Here is a 19,093-nt window from a genome sequence, read left to right as displayed (position 1 = left end):
AAGGTTTAGATCCTTGAAAGTACAAAACCTGCAGCATGTCAAAGAAGGAAGCTGTAGGGATGGTACTCAGGTCGGCCCCCTTGCTCTATTAATGCAGGAGCCAGGGTGCCCAGGAAGTCTCTGTCCCCTGACTTCCAGTGCTCCTCACCCCAGTCCTGGGAAGAGTACCCTGGACACTCACATGCCTGCAGCAAGTGGGCAGGGAGACTGTGAAGAGCCGAGACCTGAACTCCACCTGCTCAGTCTGTGTGTAACCTACAAGAAGTTATATAGTCTCTCAGATCCTGAGTTTTGTCATTTGAAAACAGGGATAATAACAATCCCTGAAGACAGACATCCAGGGATGCTGGGAGGAACCAAGGAGAAGATGTCTGTGAGAGATCCTTGAGAAGAGAGCCGCAAACGCACTTACACTTAAGGCATTGTTAAAACGACAGAGCAGGGGATAGGGTCCTTGGCACACATCAAATACTCTGGTTTCAAATTATCCATGTGTCCTTCAAAGTCGTGCAGAAGCCTCTAGTTTCTTTATGTTTCCATGCATTTCTAAATAGAAAACAAGGTAGAGAAAGCTCCTATGTGGTTGACAGGTCTTTACCTGATGCAGTAGACCAGCGCCATAAACAAATTTGAGTCTAAATAAAGGGAAAAGTATCATTTCAAGGAGAAATAAAAGGATATTTCTTAGAACACTAAAGATATATGTCACATTGTTTCCACGCCCTTGGCAGCTGGAGCAGCCCTTTGTTCATCTGAGAATAGAATAATGTATTATGTATAGGTTTACTCATAAAATTAACATGTTAGGCATACTAAGTTTAAAAGTGCCATCTATTCACACAGTGCTTACACATGTAGTAATTAAATGTACTTTAAAAAATCTTTAGTGTGGTCACGAACACCTCAAGGAAGTGCTCAGCTCCTTGTTTGTGCCCATTTGGGAGCAGTTTGTAGAAACCTGAGCCCACCAGAAAGGTTTAGCATTATAGGGAAAAAAAAAAAAAAAAGCCCGGATCTTCTGGATTTTGTGTTTTCACAAGTGTTAAGACAGATTCAGAAATCACTGATTTTAACAAATGGTGAAGTGGGGGTAAAGTGGAAGAAAAAACGTCTTTTCTGGAGACAACTTTTGTCACACGGAACCTAGTCCAATCAGCCTCACTCGGAAATATATGTTTCTTCCAACACATCATTGCAAATCATACTTCCACCATCCCTATCCCACGCTCATCAGAAAATCCATCAGCATAGAAATGCTTCCTTATGCTAGAGGCTGGGTTCCCCAATTTTGCTGAGGGGGAATGAAGAAAAATGTAGTTGAGTAGCCAGCTTGCATAGAGGAGTAAACACTTTGCTGCAACACATATAGATTGAGTAATAGCAGCCATCGGAGTTCACCATAAATAATTTTGCAAGCCTGCAGGCCTCGGCTCACTGCTTATTGAGGTTTTGCCACAAAATGGCCTATTAGCATGGATTTAATTATAATTTACATAGGTCATGGAAATAATCCTAGACCATGAAAATAAGGCTCAAAGATTCTGAATTTAGAAATATTTAAACTGGGAGTCCATGTATGGTGGACAGAGTTTGGCATCAGAAACACTGGAATCTAGTCTCTGCTCTGACTCTAGCTACTTGAGTGATCTTGGACCAGCCACCACATCCCTCTGGGTCTCAATTTTATCAATGAATTGTGGAGATAATAGTAAAAATATCTACATCACAGAATTAAATGAACTTGAGTCAGCAAAAAGCACTTTGCCACCTGTCCAACACTAAGCAGATATCTATGCTGTTGTTGATATAAAATGGAGAGTCCACAAGTACAGTGCAGAGAACACTAGCTTTAGAGCCAGACTTTCTGAGAGTTACTCTCTTGATTCCAATTTCTTGTGTTACATTCAGATTTTCTGACTCTTGGCTTCTATTTTGTCATCTGTAATATTGGGTCATCAACAACTCCTATTTCACATTGCTGAGATATGCACATGGAAGAATCTGCTAACTGTGAACCACTACAAAGGGACCATGTCTACATTTGCTCTACATGAATCCTCATTCCTTAGCACAGTCATTGATGTGTTGTAAATATACCACAACACCACAAATATTTGTGGAATGAAAAAATATATATATATATATGTATGTGTATATATATACACACACACACACATACACACACACACACATATACATATGATGATTTTGATGTTACATATTGTCTCAGAACTCAGGGCAGGGCCAGGTAATATGTTGTTTCCAACTGTAAATCTCTCCAATTCAGGATCAGGCAAGTTATTACTTGTTTTATCTCTCAATGGCTGTTTCTGTCATTTCTTTTCCACGCTCAGATTTGGAAATGTAATCAGAGAGGAGAGGGCATACTGTTCCATGCCAGCCTCATGATTTGCCAAGACATACAGCTACTAAGTAGTACAGCCAGAAGTGGAACTCAGGTCAGGTTAACACAAAGCTCTCCTCTTTCCTTCGTTCATGAATACATTTAACAACCTGAAAGTTCAACTGTTGCCAGAGGAAGCCCAACACAGAGTAGGTGTCAGAACTGGCTGCCTTCATTTATGAGCGTAGCGCCCACTGGAGGCAAAAATGAACACTGCTCTTGGATTTCAGTACTCTGGCTTACTCTAGATAGTTAGGAATTATAATCATGCGTTATTTTGCGTGGTTGTAGGTAAACAATTCTCCGTGGCCCAGTCTTGGGAAATTATTTTATGGAAAATTCAAATACCTGTTTTAAACCTCTGAATCATTCTACTACAATAATTTTCTAATAAAAATATTTATTGGTAGAAAAAAATTACTAAGCCCTGCCCCTGCACTTAACAGTATCTATGACAAGCCTTCTAAATAGATGTTGTTCTCAATTTGATACTTGCAAAGACATCTTAAGAGGAAATAATCAAATCGCCAAACCTCCTCCAGCTCTACCCTGTGGCAAATAGATCCCATTTTTTTCCCCTTTTACCCCCAGCCTTAGACATATTTGTTGATCTAACTAAAGCAAAGTCAAAATAGTTCTTTTCTTCAGATGGCTCTGCCAGCTTCACTAGGGGAAAGCATGTTTGGGAGGTCTCTACAATAGCCATTGGTTTTCTTCTACAGGAGATAAAAAGAATATTCATTTATTGTCAAACATGGGTTTTCACTTTAAAATGTGCTGCAAGCAACTGTAACATCATTTCATTTTATCTAATTAATGGCTATCATGGGTTAAGTACAGCATTCTTCTTAGAATTCTGTGCATAGGATAATTACTTCAGATATATATACAAAATGCTATTGATACATATAGTAACAGGAGTTTTTACAATATTATGCTTTTAAAGCCTTTTAGGAATACCATGGTCATGTCTAGTAAAGAGCAGTGTGAAATTAGAATTTTAAAATGCTAATATGGGTATCAAATAAAGCTGAGCATTAACCCTTGTCCATGGTGGATAATATTAGATTTATCGTTATCCTACTGTTCTACCTTGACTAGATTTGTTTATGTGTCTCAAAATGTATTTATTAAGCATGTGCTAGGCATTAAACACACAGTAGTCAATAAGACAGGCACCTGCCCTCCTGAAGTTTGTGGAACTGCAGGGAAGACTAATATTGAATAAGAACCTACTGGCAATGCTGAATGTTATTTTCTTTAAAGGCAAATGTAACAGTCAAAATTAAATATTCTCTTTCTGAGGCTGTTACAAATACCATTTTCTGGACATATGCTCCTTCTCTGCCTAGAATGTCTGGCTCGGTTTCCCTGTGAAAGGAATCTTGGAGACAAACATGTTGTCCCATGTGTTCCCTGACCCCCAAAGCAGAATTAGGGTCTTTGCTGGACTGTATTCCCAGAACATGATTCAAGCCCTTTTATTAAGAGGCTGTTTAGTGCCTTTTAAGGGATTTGTCCCTGAAGTCAGGCTTAGCTCTTCCACTTACTGGCTGTGTGGCCTTAAATAATTAAATTCACCTCTGGCCTCCACTTCCCCATCTGCAAAATGGAAATTTATAATAGCATATAACCCTTAAGAATGTTGAGAGGACTAAATAAATTCATCAACTAAAAAGCACTAAAACAATGCTGGGCATGAGTATATGCTTAACAAGTGTTGGCTCTTGCAATCATACCACTAATTAATACTTTATGTTTAGATTGGAATTATGTGCTTAACATGAGACCCTCAATTTACTCATCCCTCCATTTCTAGTACTTAGCACAGGGTTTGGCACACAGCAGGTGCTCATATAGTATTTGCTAAATTACTGCAATTATGGTGAATCCTCATAACCATGATGCACAGGGCCCAGATCCAGGAAACTTGGGCCATTCTAGGAACTTGGCTTATCACCCATATGTGATTTTGTTCCATTTCTTAGTGAATTACCAGTAAGAGGAAAAAAGTATGTGTATCTTTTGGACAATCTCTTGATGTGCTCCTTGGCTCTTTTATTTAAATGCATGTTCTCCTTGGGTTCCTTGGATACCATAGAAAAATAACTGACATTTCTTTAGATTCAGTCATCACATTCTTTGAATGAGCAAACAATATCATGTCTCTCTTATTTTAATTATGCCAAGCTGCATGTATGAGAGTCCTACAACACAATGCAATTTTATTTTGTCAAGTGTCTTTCATCTCAAGCTGCATCCCTGGCATTCAAGTTAAATAATAAATAATACAGCACAAGGTGTTTAGGGAGGAGGAGAGTTAAAGGACCAAAACAAAGGAGGAAAGCGATGAGAACAGAAAACCTATAATCAGATTTTTCAGGACCTCCAGCTCTCCGTCCAGTTGTGATTGTTTGGTAATGTTTCAGACAGAATAACTGGAATGGGGATGTGGTTTAGCAAATGGCTTAAACAATGGTTTTGATTTCATGGTGATGACACAGTTGCACTGTATTTGTTGTGCTGCTTTGGAGCTCTTTATGTACCATGCAGCGCTTTCTATTTAGAAGAACATGTCTCAGCAGACAAAATGCTGTCCCCGGCCGGGCGTGGTGGCTCACGCCTGTAATCCCGGCACTTTGGGAGGCCGAGGTGGGCGGATCACAAGGTCAGGAGATCGAGACCATGGTGAAACCCCGTCTCTACTAAAGATAGAAAAAATCAGCCGGGCGCAGGGGCGGGCGCCTGTAGTCCCAGCTACTCGGGAGGCTGAGGCAGGAGAATGGCGTGAACCCGGGAGGTGGAGCTTGCAGTGAGCCGAGATTGCGCCACTGCACTCCAGCCTGGGCGACAGAGCGAGACTCCGTCTCAAAAAAAAAAAAAAAAAAAAAAAATGCTGTCCCCCTCTGCGTTGTCAGAAGAGAACTGAAATGGCAATGGGGAGTTCTGATGGGCACTGCAGAGTCCACTCATGTCTGAGAGTAAGAGAATGAGAGACCTGATACTGAAATAATGAGAATTAACATTTATTGATATTCACTGCATGCCAGGCATTATTGTACGTGCTCCAAATACTTTATTTTAGGGCGTTAGCAAACTATGACCCATGGGCCAAATCCACCTGCAGCCTATTTTGTACAGCTTGAAAACTAAGAATGTTCACATTTTTAGAAGACTGTTTAAAAAAAGACAGAAGAGAAGTAATAGATACAAAAAGAATACGTGACACAGATCTTATATGGCCTGCAAAGCCTATATTTACTTTCTCTTTTTTTACAGAAAAGTCTGCTGATCACTGCTCTGTCTCATTAATACACCCCATGCAATGAGGTGAACATTTTATTATTCCCATTCTATAATTTGGATACTGAGTCTTAAAAAGGATAAGTACTCCCCTGATATTACACAGCTCGTAAGTATGATGGCTGTCCAGGGATCACAAACTCAAATACTTATAGGACTTGAGTAATATAAATGAGTAATGTGGAACCAGTAGGAGCTGCAACAGTGCAGAGGGTGCATCCCCCTTTTTAAAAAGATGGCTGCAGTGCAATTCAGCCAATATTGGCTTTGCAGCAATGGTTGACCCAGGTCACCTAGATTTTCTGATCTTTCAAGAAAAGTCAGAAAACCAGATTTTTACGTAAAAACTCCTAATTTTTAAATGTTAGTAACTGATTGAAAAATTTTAAAATACTCAATGGATTAAGCAAAACATGTGTGCAGACTGAATGAAGCCCAAGAGCCTCCAGTTTGAAGCCTTTATTACAATGAATTCAGTTGGTACAACCCCTTCACTTTACAGTGAGAAAACTAAAGAGTTGAGAGGAAGGGTGACTTTTAAGTAAGATTACAGAGCTAGTGATGGGGGAGCCTAAGCTATTTGGCTTTACATTTCATTTATTTTTAATTAATGAATTTATTATTATTATTTTGAGACAGAGTCTTGCTCTGTTGCCCAGGCTGGAGTTACAGAGGCATGATCTCAACTCACTGCAGCCTCCACTTCCTAGGTTCAAGCGATTCTTGTGCCTTAGTCTCCCAAGTAGCTGGGATTACAGGTGTGTGCCACCATGCCTGGCTAATTTTATTTTATTTAATTTTATTTATTTATTTATTCATTCATTTATTTTTGTGAGACAGAGTCTCACTCTGTTACCCAGGTTGGAGTGCAATGGTATGGTCTGGGCTCACTACAACCTCCGCCTCCCGAGTTCAAGCAATTCTCCCACCTTAGCCTCCCGAGTAGCTGGGATTACAGGCACCTGCCATCATGCCTGGCTAATTTTTGTATTTTTGTAGAGATGGGATTTCACCATGTTGGCCAGGCTGGTCTTGAACTCCTGACCTCAGGTGACCAGCCGCCTCAGCCTCCCAAAGTGCTGGAATTACAGGTATGAGTCACTGTGCCCAACCTGGCTTTACATTTGAACTCTCTATTTAGCACTGCTCTAATTTCTATTTAGTAGAACAAATGCTTGGCAAGTAGGAATAATTTCTTATAGATGTATCTAAATCACTAGGTGCTATTAGAAGATAACAGAACATCATATAGAATGGGAAGGTACACATTGAAGGTCATCTAGAGCCTCTTTCTCCTTATAGTTTTGGAACAATCAGAGAGAGTTGCTAAAATGCCCAAGGTCACACAGCTAAGTTGGGGCAGAAGTGGGTCTCCCACCTCAGACTCAGCTTTATTCCAGTGCTTTCCCTTGCCTCATTATGAATTCTGAATCTTTGAAGTGCCTCTCCAATGTCTCCTTTACTATGCCTTGTGTCATACCAGAGTATGGTTCTAGTTGAGCCTAAGCTGAGATTCACCCTTCCCCCATAAGTTGGAAGTTGGCCTGAGTTGACGTGCTTTCAGGGTGGTTAATTCTAAGAGAGCTGAAGCAGAGGCTAATGAGAGAAAAAGGGAGGCAGGACGACAGCATTTTTTCAGCTAGTGAGAGAAAAAGCGAGGCAGGACAACAGCATATTTTCCCAGGACAGTAAGGCTACAGGCAGCAGCTGACAGCGCTGTGTTCACAAGGGAACCTGAGAGATCCAGAGCACAAGTAATGCTACTTGGGGCCCAGGCAGCCCTGAGTGGAAGAGGGTCTTCTTGTTTTTTGCAGTGAACACAGCACAACTCTGCTGAGGGCTGGAGGGAAGGAACTCAATGTCTTTCTACACCTTAAGGCTCTTGCGTATTTCAGAATACCCAGAGTTAAAACTCCAGGCATGGTGTGCTCAGAGAAGGCCGCAGAAGCAGGTAACAGTGAGGGTCTACCTTTGACTTCAAAGGCGGTGGAAAGTAGTGAGTATCTTGCAGCCAAAGCAGTAGAGAAGGCTAAAAGTATGTGAGACACGCCAGGGATCCTGGGGAGAGTGTGCAGTAGGAGAAATGATTTCTGAGGTTCTGTTTATGCACATTATGCCCATAGGGCAGGACGACAGTGTGACGGGTACCATCACTGTTCTTGTGGTCCCATTTGTACCTGGGAAAAATTAGGTTCCATACGATGTGGCCAACATAGAGAGCACAGTCTGGGCACTACTCAAATTGTGGTCCTGGGACCAGCAGCATCAGCATCACCTGGGAGTTTACTAGAAATGCAGAATCACAGCCCCACACCAGAGCTACTGAACCAGAGCTGTGCTGCATAACAAGAGCCCCTGGGATTCGTGATGATGTTAAGATTTGAGAAGTTCTGGCCTTGGTATTAGGAGTAACAGCTCTAAAGCAAACTGTGGGTTCTAATCTAAGACCTGCCACATCTTTGTTGTGTGAGATTGACCAAGTGATTTAACATCACCACACCTCAATTTGCTCATTTCTAACATGAAGATAATAATGGTGTTTATCATGTTGTTGTGATGCTTGAGATAACCTGTAAAGCACACTAATTGAAGCATAATAAGCGCTTAGTAAATATTAGCTACTATCATCAATTATTACTTTCTACAATCCAGGACTTGTTACCAAAGCATTTGTAGAAGAGGATTTTCTAGTTCCCTACTGTTGCCTTACCACCTCCCTTAGTAACTCAATGAGCTGTCCACCCCTAACATAGTCTGCCAGTAATTATAATACTAAAAACAACATAGCTGCTTTTTATTGATATTCTTCAAATTATTAGAATCTAAAACTACAGATCAAACATCATCCCAGTTACCCTTATAATAACCAGTTAGGCAGATGTTATTATCTATATTTTAAAGATGATGGCACTCGGGTTCCAGGATTCATCTATAGTCCTGTAAACAGTGGAGCCACAGTGCTTCTCAGAGAGAGAAAGAGCTCAAGATCCTTGTGTGGTTTGAATACCTCTTAAAATACTGGCCTGAAAGAAGAGTTTGAACTTCAGTTACACACAGAGGAAGAAACACACTTCCACCTCTGTTCTTCCCCTAACACCTACTAAAATGGCAGAGAAATGATAACAAAGCAGAAAACCACAAAGGAAAAAAGAACCAAAGAGAAGACAATAGCATTTTGGAACTATAAAGCAGATGGACAAGAAATAATTGACAGGCAGACATAAGAAAGTGAAACCTAAGCTATCAGTGGAAAACATCCAGAAGGGATCTGATTTTCATTTCAGAGCACAAGGAAACCTCAGAAATGGGAAGCCTCAGGCATTTCTGAAAGTAGGGGCCTGGGTGGGGTTGGAAAAAAGGAAAATTGGTTGTTCGTCTTAAGGTTCCGTTCTCTGTTTTGTTTTCTTGAGTGCCTGCACTGTCAACCCCCGAGGAGAGGACTGGAGATTTACTGACTATAGTAAGTGAGCCTGAGGAAGTCTGGACTTCTGGAAAACAGCTCAGCTAAAGGTAGATACACTGTGCTAAAAAAAGGAACAGGAGAAGTAAATGAAATCTGTATAGAAATGGTGAGACTATCTCCCAATAGTGACAGTCTCAGCTCCTCGGGAAGCTGAGGAGGGGGGAATCACTTGAGCTGGGAAGGTCGAGGCTGCAGTGAACTGTGACCACACCACTGCACTCCAGCCTGGGTAACAGAGCAAGACCTCACTTCATAAACAAAACAAAAAACTAAAACAAGCTTCTGAAAATTAAAAATATGACAGCAGAAATAAAAATGTCAACAGAAGGATTGGTAGGCAAAGCTGAGAAAATCTCCCAAAAGTAAAACAAAGAGACAAAAATGTGGAAAATAGGAAAGAGAAGATTAAAAAATTAGAAACAGTCTGAGAGGTTCAATATCTTAGTCAATATCTGAATAAAATGACTTTGGAACTAGAGAACAAATAAATTATCAATGAAATAAATAAGTTTCTCAGAGTTTCTAGAGTAGAAGAACTCAGCCACAGTTCAGCACATTGGATGAAAGAAGACCCACACCAATCCTCATATAATTTTGAACCCTGGGAAAAGGAGACCATCCTAAAAACTTGCAGAGAGCAGGATAAATAAAAAGGCCACCCAAAGAGGAGAAAGAGACAAAATTCCGTCAGTCTTCTTAATAAGCCACGCTGAAAGCAAGAGGACAATAAAACCATCAAGGTCATTAAAATACTAAAGAATGTACTTTCAATCTAGAATTCTATATCCAGCCAAAGCAGGTCTCAAAAACTTGACCTTCCATACACTTGTTCTCAGCATACAGAGGAAAAAAACAAAGAGGAAGATACAGGATCCTGGAAACAAAAGGTACAAATACAAGAGAGAGATCCAATAAAATCCCTAGGAATATGGTGGCAAGGGATCCTAAAACAAGAACTATGCAGCAGTCCTAGAAAGTAAGGAGCCCACATTGGGAACAGTTTAGACAAAAGGAAATAAAATTTCTATGAGAAAGGGAAGGGGAGGGCAGGGGAGGGGAGGGGAGGGGAAGGGATAGACTGATATACTGGAATGTACTGAGAGAATATTTATAATTTGGTAGTTTGGGGATGAAATAGCAATAAGTACCTAAAACACTAAGCAAATATGAAAGGAAAAGAGGCAATTATTAACTCAAGAGAAAACAAAAATTAAAACAATATAGTAAATAATAGTACACTACATGGCTTAGTTGAGAGTAATAATTACACACTCATAATAATGACAGTACTAACATAAAAATTCTGATATAAGTGCATTGAAGATATAGGGAAAAGGGAAGTATCTATAAAGAGGAAAAAGTTAAATGATCATCTTCAATAGTAGGAAGTATACTGATAGTTTCTAACAATTAAAGAATCAAGAATATACTAGAAGCAGAATATTTAGAAATATGGTAATAAAAATTAGAAGAAACAGCTCAAATAGTTAAAATGGTTGCCTCAGGGGAGAGGGAATATTAGGTGTAGTTGGATGGTGAATTGTAGGTCAGTGGACTCTGTTTTGCATTAAATCTTTGTGGGATATTTAGCTTTTAAAATTATGTTAATGAATAACTTTGACAAAAATAAAGTTGAAAAAGAAGTACTGGCATTTTGGGCCTCTAAGTCTTATGCTGAAGAAAGAGGGCTCTAAGGATAGCATTGGAAATAGTAGGCAGAACATTACAGGGTCTTCTTGTCTTCCTGAAAAATGAGAGAAAACATAGTAACAATCATCTAGAGATAGAGAGGTCAGGGAGAGAACACTGACCAAATCAGGAGCCCCAAGTTCTAACCTTGATTCCATCATATGTGATCCTTTCAAGCCTCAATTTTTTTATCTATAAAGCAGTATTTCTATTCGATCTTCCTCACAATGCTGTTGTGATGATCATGAAAGATAATAGATGTAAAATGCTTTGTAAATTGTAAAGCACTCCACAGATGTAATGAATTATCATTATTCTACCCACGTATAAGATTGGCAGACAGTTTACTATATTATAATTTATGCCATCTGGCTTATTTTTGTTTTTTTAGCAAATTTTTTCTTATAGCAAAAATAAAATGAATTCCTTATGGAAATGTTTAAATACTAAAAAGCAAAAAAAAAAAAAAAAAAAAGAAACTAAAAATTCATTTTAATCTTATTAAGAAATAACTACTGGTATATATTTGGTATATATATATGATTATTTTCCACTGAAATATATATTATGGCTATTTCCCTAAATTACATATTTTTCTACAGCATCATTTATTATTTGTAATGGAAGAAAGGAGCGACAGATAGAAGACTGATAGGTTAAGTAAAAACTGAGTTATAAGTTTGGTATAAACTCATAGCAAATGTTCTTTTCAAAAAATTACATATATCCTAGCCATTCCAATAGAAAAAGGCTAGAAACAATACCAACTCAATGGCGATGAGCAACTCCTAGTAACAAGACTGTGGTTTCTAAAAACCATTTCCCATTTAAAAAGAAAGGAGGCAGTCCTGGACAATTTCAAGTCTGGCTTAGGAAAGATGTAAGATGAGCCTAGATCATCTTTTATTCCAGAAAGAAAGAAGGCTATCAAACACTTGAGAATTAATATGAAGATGTTCACCACAGACCAAAGGTGGGACAATTTGGACATCAATATATAAATGAAAATATATTAAACATATTTAAATACATGAGCTCATTACTGATTCATAAAATAGGAACACACACACACACACACACACACACACACACTTTGCTTGCCTCTGGAAGATTCTAAGGAACCAACTCATTCTTTGGAAATCTGGCAAATAAAATGAAAAAAAATCAAACATTTATCCTGTCTTTTTGGGTAACCAAATAGTTCATGAGGGGAAGTTTCTTTTTATTGAAGTATTCATGTTAAAAGTAAGGAAGCAATGATAGAATATCATCAGTTTGCAAATTCTAGTGAGATGATGAATTTAGTAGATGAGCAGCAAAGGCTGCTAACAATACAAAGACTTGTGAAAGTACACAGTACAATCTATAAAGCAGTCTTGTAAAAAAAATTAACTCTGAATTGGATTGAGCCTCTAGAATAAATTACAAGTTTACAGGAAATATAAGACATAGAAGAACATGTTAAACCACATCAGAAGGCTGCAATCAATAACCTGGATTGCGGGAAACTCTACAGGACAAACCACCCAATCTCTTTAAAAGTAATGTGCGAGCAGGGAAAAGAATAGATGGCTGAAAACCCAAAGAAACTTAGGAGATAAGTCAACCAATTGTAGCACAGGAGTTTATTTGGATCCTGATGCAAACAAACTAAAAATAGAGAGATTTATGAAACAATCAGGGAAATTCCTTCAAAATAATGGGGGTAGAGAAGGGTGTAGATAAAACAAGATTGGACATGAATTGACAATAATTGAAGCTAAATAATTGCTATAATCAATTTATGGTTTTTTTATTTTGGGGGAAATTTTTCATAATACATTAAAGAAAGGTCACAAAAATATTGTGACTGCTTTCCAGATTCATTAAAAATTCTTCTATAACATGATCTATAATGGTTGTACAATATTTCATCATACAACGGTGTACCATAATACATTTGATCATTTAGTAGTTTCTTGACATTTAAATTGTTCCCAGTTGGCCTCTATTGCTAACACTGATGAAACCCCTTTATATAATTCTGGGGGTCCACTCATAATTGTTTTCCTTGAATTAACTTCATTAAATGTAGACATAGATTCCTAGGTCAAAAGCTCCACACAATAAAAGGTTTTGAGTATATATTGCCATATTAGTTTTTGGAAAGGTTGTACCAATATATACCCATTGGCAGTATAAGTAGAGTTAACTATTCTCTGTATATGTTATTCTTCTTTTATAGTTTTCTCATTTGATAAGCAAAAACAAAACAGAACAACTCAATGTTTTTGTTTCTTGCATTTCTTGGAGTTATTAATTAATGATTTAAATATATGTCTTATGCCTAGTTGTGCTTTTTTAAATTTTTATTTATTTTTATTTTTATTTTTTTGAAGACAGATTCTCACTCAGTCGCCCAGGCTGGAGTGCAGTGGTGCGCTCTTGGCTCACTGCAACCATCGCCTCCTGCAGGCGATTCTCCTGCCTCAGCCTCCTTGGTAGCTGGGATTATAGGCACCCGCCACCATGCCTGGATAATTTTTCTATTTTTAGTAGAGACGGCATTTTCTTTGTGCACTTTTTTATTGAAATGTCTTTTTCTTATACATTCATAAGACCTCATTATATATTAAGAATAGTAGCACATTTTCATGTATGTTTCAAATACTTCCCCAGAATTTTGTTCTTTTGATTTTTATCTCGGTTTTTAAAATATACAAACATTTTATTTTTTTACTGAAATTTTTCTTTAAAATATCTTCTTTATCATCTTACATTTTAAAAGGTCTTCCTTCTTCACATCCAAAATCATGTAGATTATCACCTATGTTTTCTTCTTTTCATATTTTCCTTTTTTACATTCAGTGTGAACATTTTGAATATATACTATAGCCCTCTCCCAATGGTTTGTCAGTTGCCTTAATACATCAATTAAAATGTATACCTTGTGAAACTGATTTGGAACTTCAATTTCCTCTGGGTTACTTTAATAGTCAACAGATTTGACAGCAATAATGTAATTTAACTTTTGTGAGCAGCTACTATGTGTCTTACCATAGTTTACTTGCTTGAGATTTATTTAAGTAAATATATCAGAATCGCTGTGATCTCTGTGATTAAATTCATATGCTATGTCTATATAATAAAATGGTATGCAACTTAGCATAGCCATTATGAAAAACAGTATTAAAACAAAAACTTTAAATTTAAAGGAGTTTAATTGAGCAATGAATAATTTGCAAATTGGGCAGCCCCCAGAATCACAGCAGATTCAGAGAGACTCCATAGGTGCCTCATGGTCAAAACAAATTTATAGACAAAAAAAAGGGAAGTGACATACAGAAATCAGAAGTGAGGTACAGAAACAGCTGGATTGGTTACAGTCTGGAGTTTGTCTTATTTGAACACAGTTTGTACATTCAGCCGTGTAAGAGTGGTTGAAGCGTGACTGCTGGGACTCAGCTATTGTTATAGGCACGTACTCCTAAGTTAGGCTTTCGATCTTGTCTACCTATGAAGTTACATTCGTCCACGAGGGCTCAAATATAGAAGTATGGAGCCCTTCTCAGATCATATTTAGTTTGCTTTAACAACAGTATGGAGGTTTCTCAACAAAACTAAAAATAGAGCTACCATATAATCCAGCAATTCCACTACTGGGTATTTATCCAAAGAAAAATCAGCATAACAAAGGAATACCTGCACCTCCATGTGTATTGCAGCACTATTCACAATAGCCAAAACATGAAATCAACCTATCTGTCCATCCACAGATGAACAGGTAAAGAAAATGTGGTATATATACACAATGGAGTACTATTCAGTCATAAAAAAGAATGAAATCCTGTCATTTAGCAGCAATGTGGATGGAACTGGAGATCATCATGTTAAGTAAAATAAGCCAGGCACAGAAAGAAAAATGTCTTATTTTCTCATTCATATGTAGGAGCTAAAAAAGTGATCTCATGGAAGCAGAGGGTAGAACAATAATTACTAGAGTCTGGGAAGCATTGGAGGTTGGGGTGAAGAGAGGCTGGTTAATGGATACAAACATACAGTTAGATAGAAGCAATAAATTCCAGTGCTTCATAGCACAATAGGGTGGCTATAGTAAACCATAATTTTGTGTAGATTTCTTTTCTTTTCTTTTTTTTGTTGAGACTGAGTCTCACTTAGTTGCCCAGACTGGAGTGCAGTGGCATGATCTCAGCTCACTGCATTCTCCACCTCCCTCAAGTGATTCTCCTGCCTCAGCCTCCTGAGTAGCTGGGACTACAGGCACCCACCACCACGCCCAGCTAATTTTTATATTTTTAGTAGAAATGGGGTTTCGCCATGTTGGCCAGGCTGGTCTTCAACTCTTGGCCTCAAGTGATCCACCCTCCTCAGTCTCCCAAAGTGCTGGGCTTACAGGTATGAGCCCCCACGCTCAGCCCATTGAGTTTATATTTCAAAATAGCTAGAAGAGAAGATCTGAAATGTTCTCAACACAAATAAATGATAAATGAGGTGATGAATTATCCTAAATACCCTGATTTGATCATCACATATTGCATGCATGTATCAAAATATCACGTTCTCCATAAATATGTACAATCATTATGAATCGATGAAAAAGTCAAATGTCTTTTAAAATGTATGCAAGTATAAAAAGTAATACACCAATTTCCGAGATATTATACACATATATACACCTATTTATATTGAGATAAATACATCTATTTTCAAGATATATTATACATGAAAAATATAATGTGGAAAACAGAACAGGGTATAGGTCCTAATTGTCCTACAGATTGATAAGGCCTTGAAGTACCGAATTGCAGTCTGATTTGGGAGTAGTAAAGAATTGATTTTATAGGGTTGTTGTATGGATTAAATGTATGAATATGTGCAAGGCTTTAGGTCAGCATCTGACACATCATTTACATGACCATCATTAGAATTACCCCACAGAGGCTTTGGTCATTTAATGGAGGCTCTTTTGTTTATTCTGTCTGTTTCATTCTTGATTACCTCACCCATGGTCCTCGGGACAAATATGCAGATCTAATGAAGGCTGCAGACTTGTAAGACTAAGAAATGGATGTAATTTACTTTTGCAGACGCCTAGCACCTGTCACCTGATGCATGAAAAAGGCAAACTCACATGAGTGGCAAGGAAGTCTGTTAGGCAAATGATGGGAAGATATAGGACAAAAAATTGGCACATCCCTTTTGGAGAGTATCACATGGCATTAAGCATGCAGGAGAATGCTTTAGGAGAGCTCTTTTTAAGGAGACCAGCCCTCAGAAAGAAACATTATGCAAGCAATGTCAGCTGATACAGTGCCTCTCTGTTGTGAGAGTGGGGCCTGACCTAATCAGGGGATGCTTCCACCACGGAGTTTTGCCATCTCGTTACCTTTGACCACAACAAATGCTGCTGTTTTCTGATCAGTGTTTTCCCTGCTATCTGGGAGCAAATGTCAGTGGAGGAGTACAATCTGACATCAGAACCATTATAGGCTTATCTGAATTTGAGCCCCACTGCCCAAGCCATATGCCCTCAAAGGCAGAAAGTATACTGTTGGCATGGAGATGGAGTAAATTTGTGTAAAATACCCCCTATCAACAGTGCATAGGTATATATATATGCTTGCAGGCATTCCACTGCTTAAGAAGGATGGGAGCCCACATTCATTCATTCATTTTAGAAATATTTACTGAACACTTACTTTGTGGCAAGCAATGTGCTAGGTGCTGAGGATCACAACAGTGAACAAGACACTCCTGGTCACTCCACTTCTGAAACTTATATTGATTGCAGTTGGGCAGATGTTAAAAGTAAAAGGAATGCAGAAACAAGTAACTGCAGCTTGTAAAATATGCAATGAAGGAAATAAACAGGGTGCAACCATGAAGAGTAATGGACAAGAGTAGCCATACCATAAAATGTATTGCCGTTCATGCAGAGCTCACTTCACTGCTAGTATTATTATTATTATTATTATTATTATTATTATTTGAGATGGAGTTTCGCTCTTGTTGCCCAGGCTGTAGTGCAACGGCACAATCTCGGATCACCACAACCTCCACCTCCCAGGTTCAAGAGATTCTCCTGCCTCAGCCTCCCGAGTAGCTGGGATTACAGGCTTGGGCCACCACGCCTGGCTAATTTTGTATTTTTAGTAGAGATGGTGTTTCTCCATGTTGGTCAGGTTGGTCTCAAACTCCTGACCTCAGGTGATCCACCTCAACCTCCCAAAGTGCTGGGATTACAGACCTGAGCCACCGTGCCCAGCACACTGCTGGTATTATTAATTGTATCTCTCCATCCATCCATCCATCCATCCATCCATCCATCCATCCATCCGGCTATCCATCCATCCATCCATCCAACACAGTGTGGTAGCTAAGAGCAATCCAAGGTGGACTTTGGCCTTGCCATTTATTAGTTATGTGACTGTATAATTTGCTTAACTTCTCAGTTTTCTGACCCATGGATTAGGGATAACAATTATATCTACCACAAAGTACAGCAGTACAATTTAAATAAGATAATGCTGTTTGCTCATCCCCTGGCACATCACTCAATGCATGCTAGCTATTGTTGTTATTAGCATTCATTTCTTCACTCGGTGAAGAAATATTTACTAAGAACCTGTAAGTGCCAATACTTTGCTAAACATTTCAGGATGAGGGGTGAAATGGAGGACAAACTCTAATCATTTCCCTAAAAGTGAGTATTTATGGTGAACCCAAGCAGAGGCTTTCCCCTTATTTTCTATGAGATGATCCAAAAGTCATTGTTTATCACCAAATCCCCAAACACTAGCTTCTAATTCCTATAAGACAGAAAGACAACTCACGGGTTAGACAAACCTCACAGAAAGGCAGCTTACGGATGAAACGGAGTCAGTCAGACAGAAAATCACCACCAGTCTCACCTCGTGGCTTTTAAAAATGGGGCTGTGCTGAGTCAGGCAAGTGGCTTGGGAGTTCTGGAAAGCTGGATTCTGATTCTGATTTGGCTGAGCCAGAACCTCACAAGCCTCAGTGTGCTCACTCTCCCTCTCTCGTTATCACAACAATTCTATGTGATAACACACTGTGGAAGCTCTGGCGCCACACAGAAGACTCTCCAAGAATGTCTTTTATTCCTTCTTTTAGTTCTAGCCCCTGCTCTGACTCTTTGAACCTCTCTGGGTCCCTCTTCCTCTTGGCTCACACTGGAAGTAGGATTCCAGCAGGGGTGGGTACAAGGATTGAGTCTATCAACAGATGTGGAGGCCCTTTGAAAAGGTGAAAGGGCCATGCTGTGTACGGTGTTATTATTATTAGGTGGGGGAAATTACCCACAGGGTAAATATTTCTGTGAGATGAAAAATCAGAGATGCAGATGGAACCTTACAAGGGAACTATTTACAGCAACCTTTCCAAAGACCGAGACTATCCTCTGGCAGGCACTTTTCTCACCCTCTAATTATGGAAGTTTGATGGCGTTTATCAGTAGATGTCCAAATCCTAAGTAACCAACTTGCATATTTGATGTGGTGTCAGACAACAGGCATGAGGCATTGCCTCTTGCTCCTCAGTGTCTTCTTGCTTTGAAGTACTTACTCCCTGAAACAATTTTCTAGTAACTGCTGGACTCTGAAGGGAAGGATTTTTTGCAAATAAATACATTTGCTAATTAAAACTTGCCCTTTAAAGACTCACATTTTCTTGACCCCACTATATGTTTTCTTTTCCTTATAACATATCACAGAATCAATAAGGGCAATGCAAACATCTTTAATATGTACAGTTTCAACAGCTCTCATAATGTATCTGCCTCCATAAGAATGCCCTCTCCTCCTCTCTAGCCCAGCTAAGAATTTCCCCTGATTTGCTAAATGCCTCCTTGTTTCACTCTCAAAGATAAATCTCAAAACGCAGTTACTCTTCAGGAGGAGTGAGAAGGGTGGATTGAAAAGGGATAAAGTCGGGGAGTGGGGGGAATGATCATAGCCATGTCTTTGTGTTTTTTTAATGGCAGCTTTAAAAAGTTTTTATAATGGAATAATGAATGTTTACAGTAGGAAGATTATAAAATACCAGAAAAAGTATAAAGAAGAAAATATATATTACTCATAACCCCATCACCCAGAGGAAAACACGGTTAATATTTGGCATTTTTTTCTTCAGACTTTTCTGCAAGAGGGTTTTTATGTAGCTAATAATTCTGAATTCTCTTTTAAAATATTATATATGCCAATACTAACTTTTTT

At 38.7% G+C, this 19,093-nt stretch overlaps 1 protein-coding gene across 18 annotated transcripts in view; it reads left to right on the top strand.

Moving 5' to 3' along the window:
* The window catches only part of LOC105468948 (teneurin transmembrane protein 4), a 3,228,145-nt gene that overhangs the window by 2,413,593 nt on the left and 795,459 nt on the right, over nt 1-19,093 (top strand). The gene's annotated exons all lie outside the window — the stretch shown is intronic.

This window comes from Macaca nemestrina, chromosome 12 (assembly GCF_043159975.1).
Source record: "Macaca nemestrina isolate mMacNem1 chromosome 12, mMacNem.hap1, whole genome shotgun sequence".
NCBI classification, from domain to species: domain Eukaryota; kingdom Metazoa; phylum Chordata; class Mammalia; order Primates; family Cercopithecidae; genus Macaca; species Macaca nemestrina.
The sequence above is the reverse complement of the archived record's forward strand: the minus strand, read 5'-3'. Positions and strand labels throughout refer to the sequence as shown.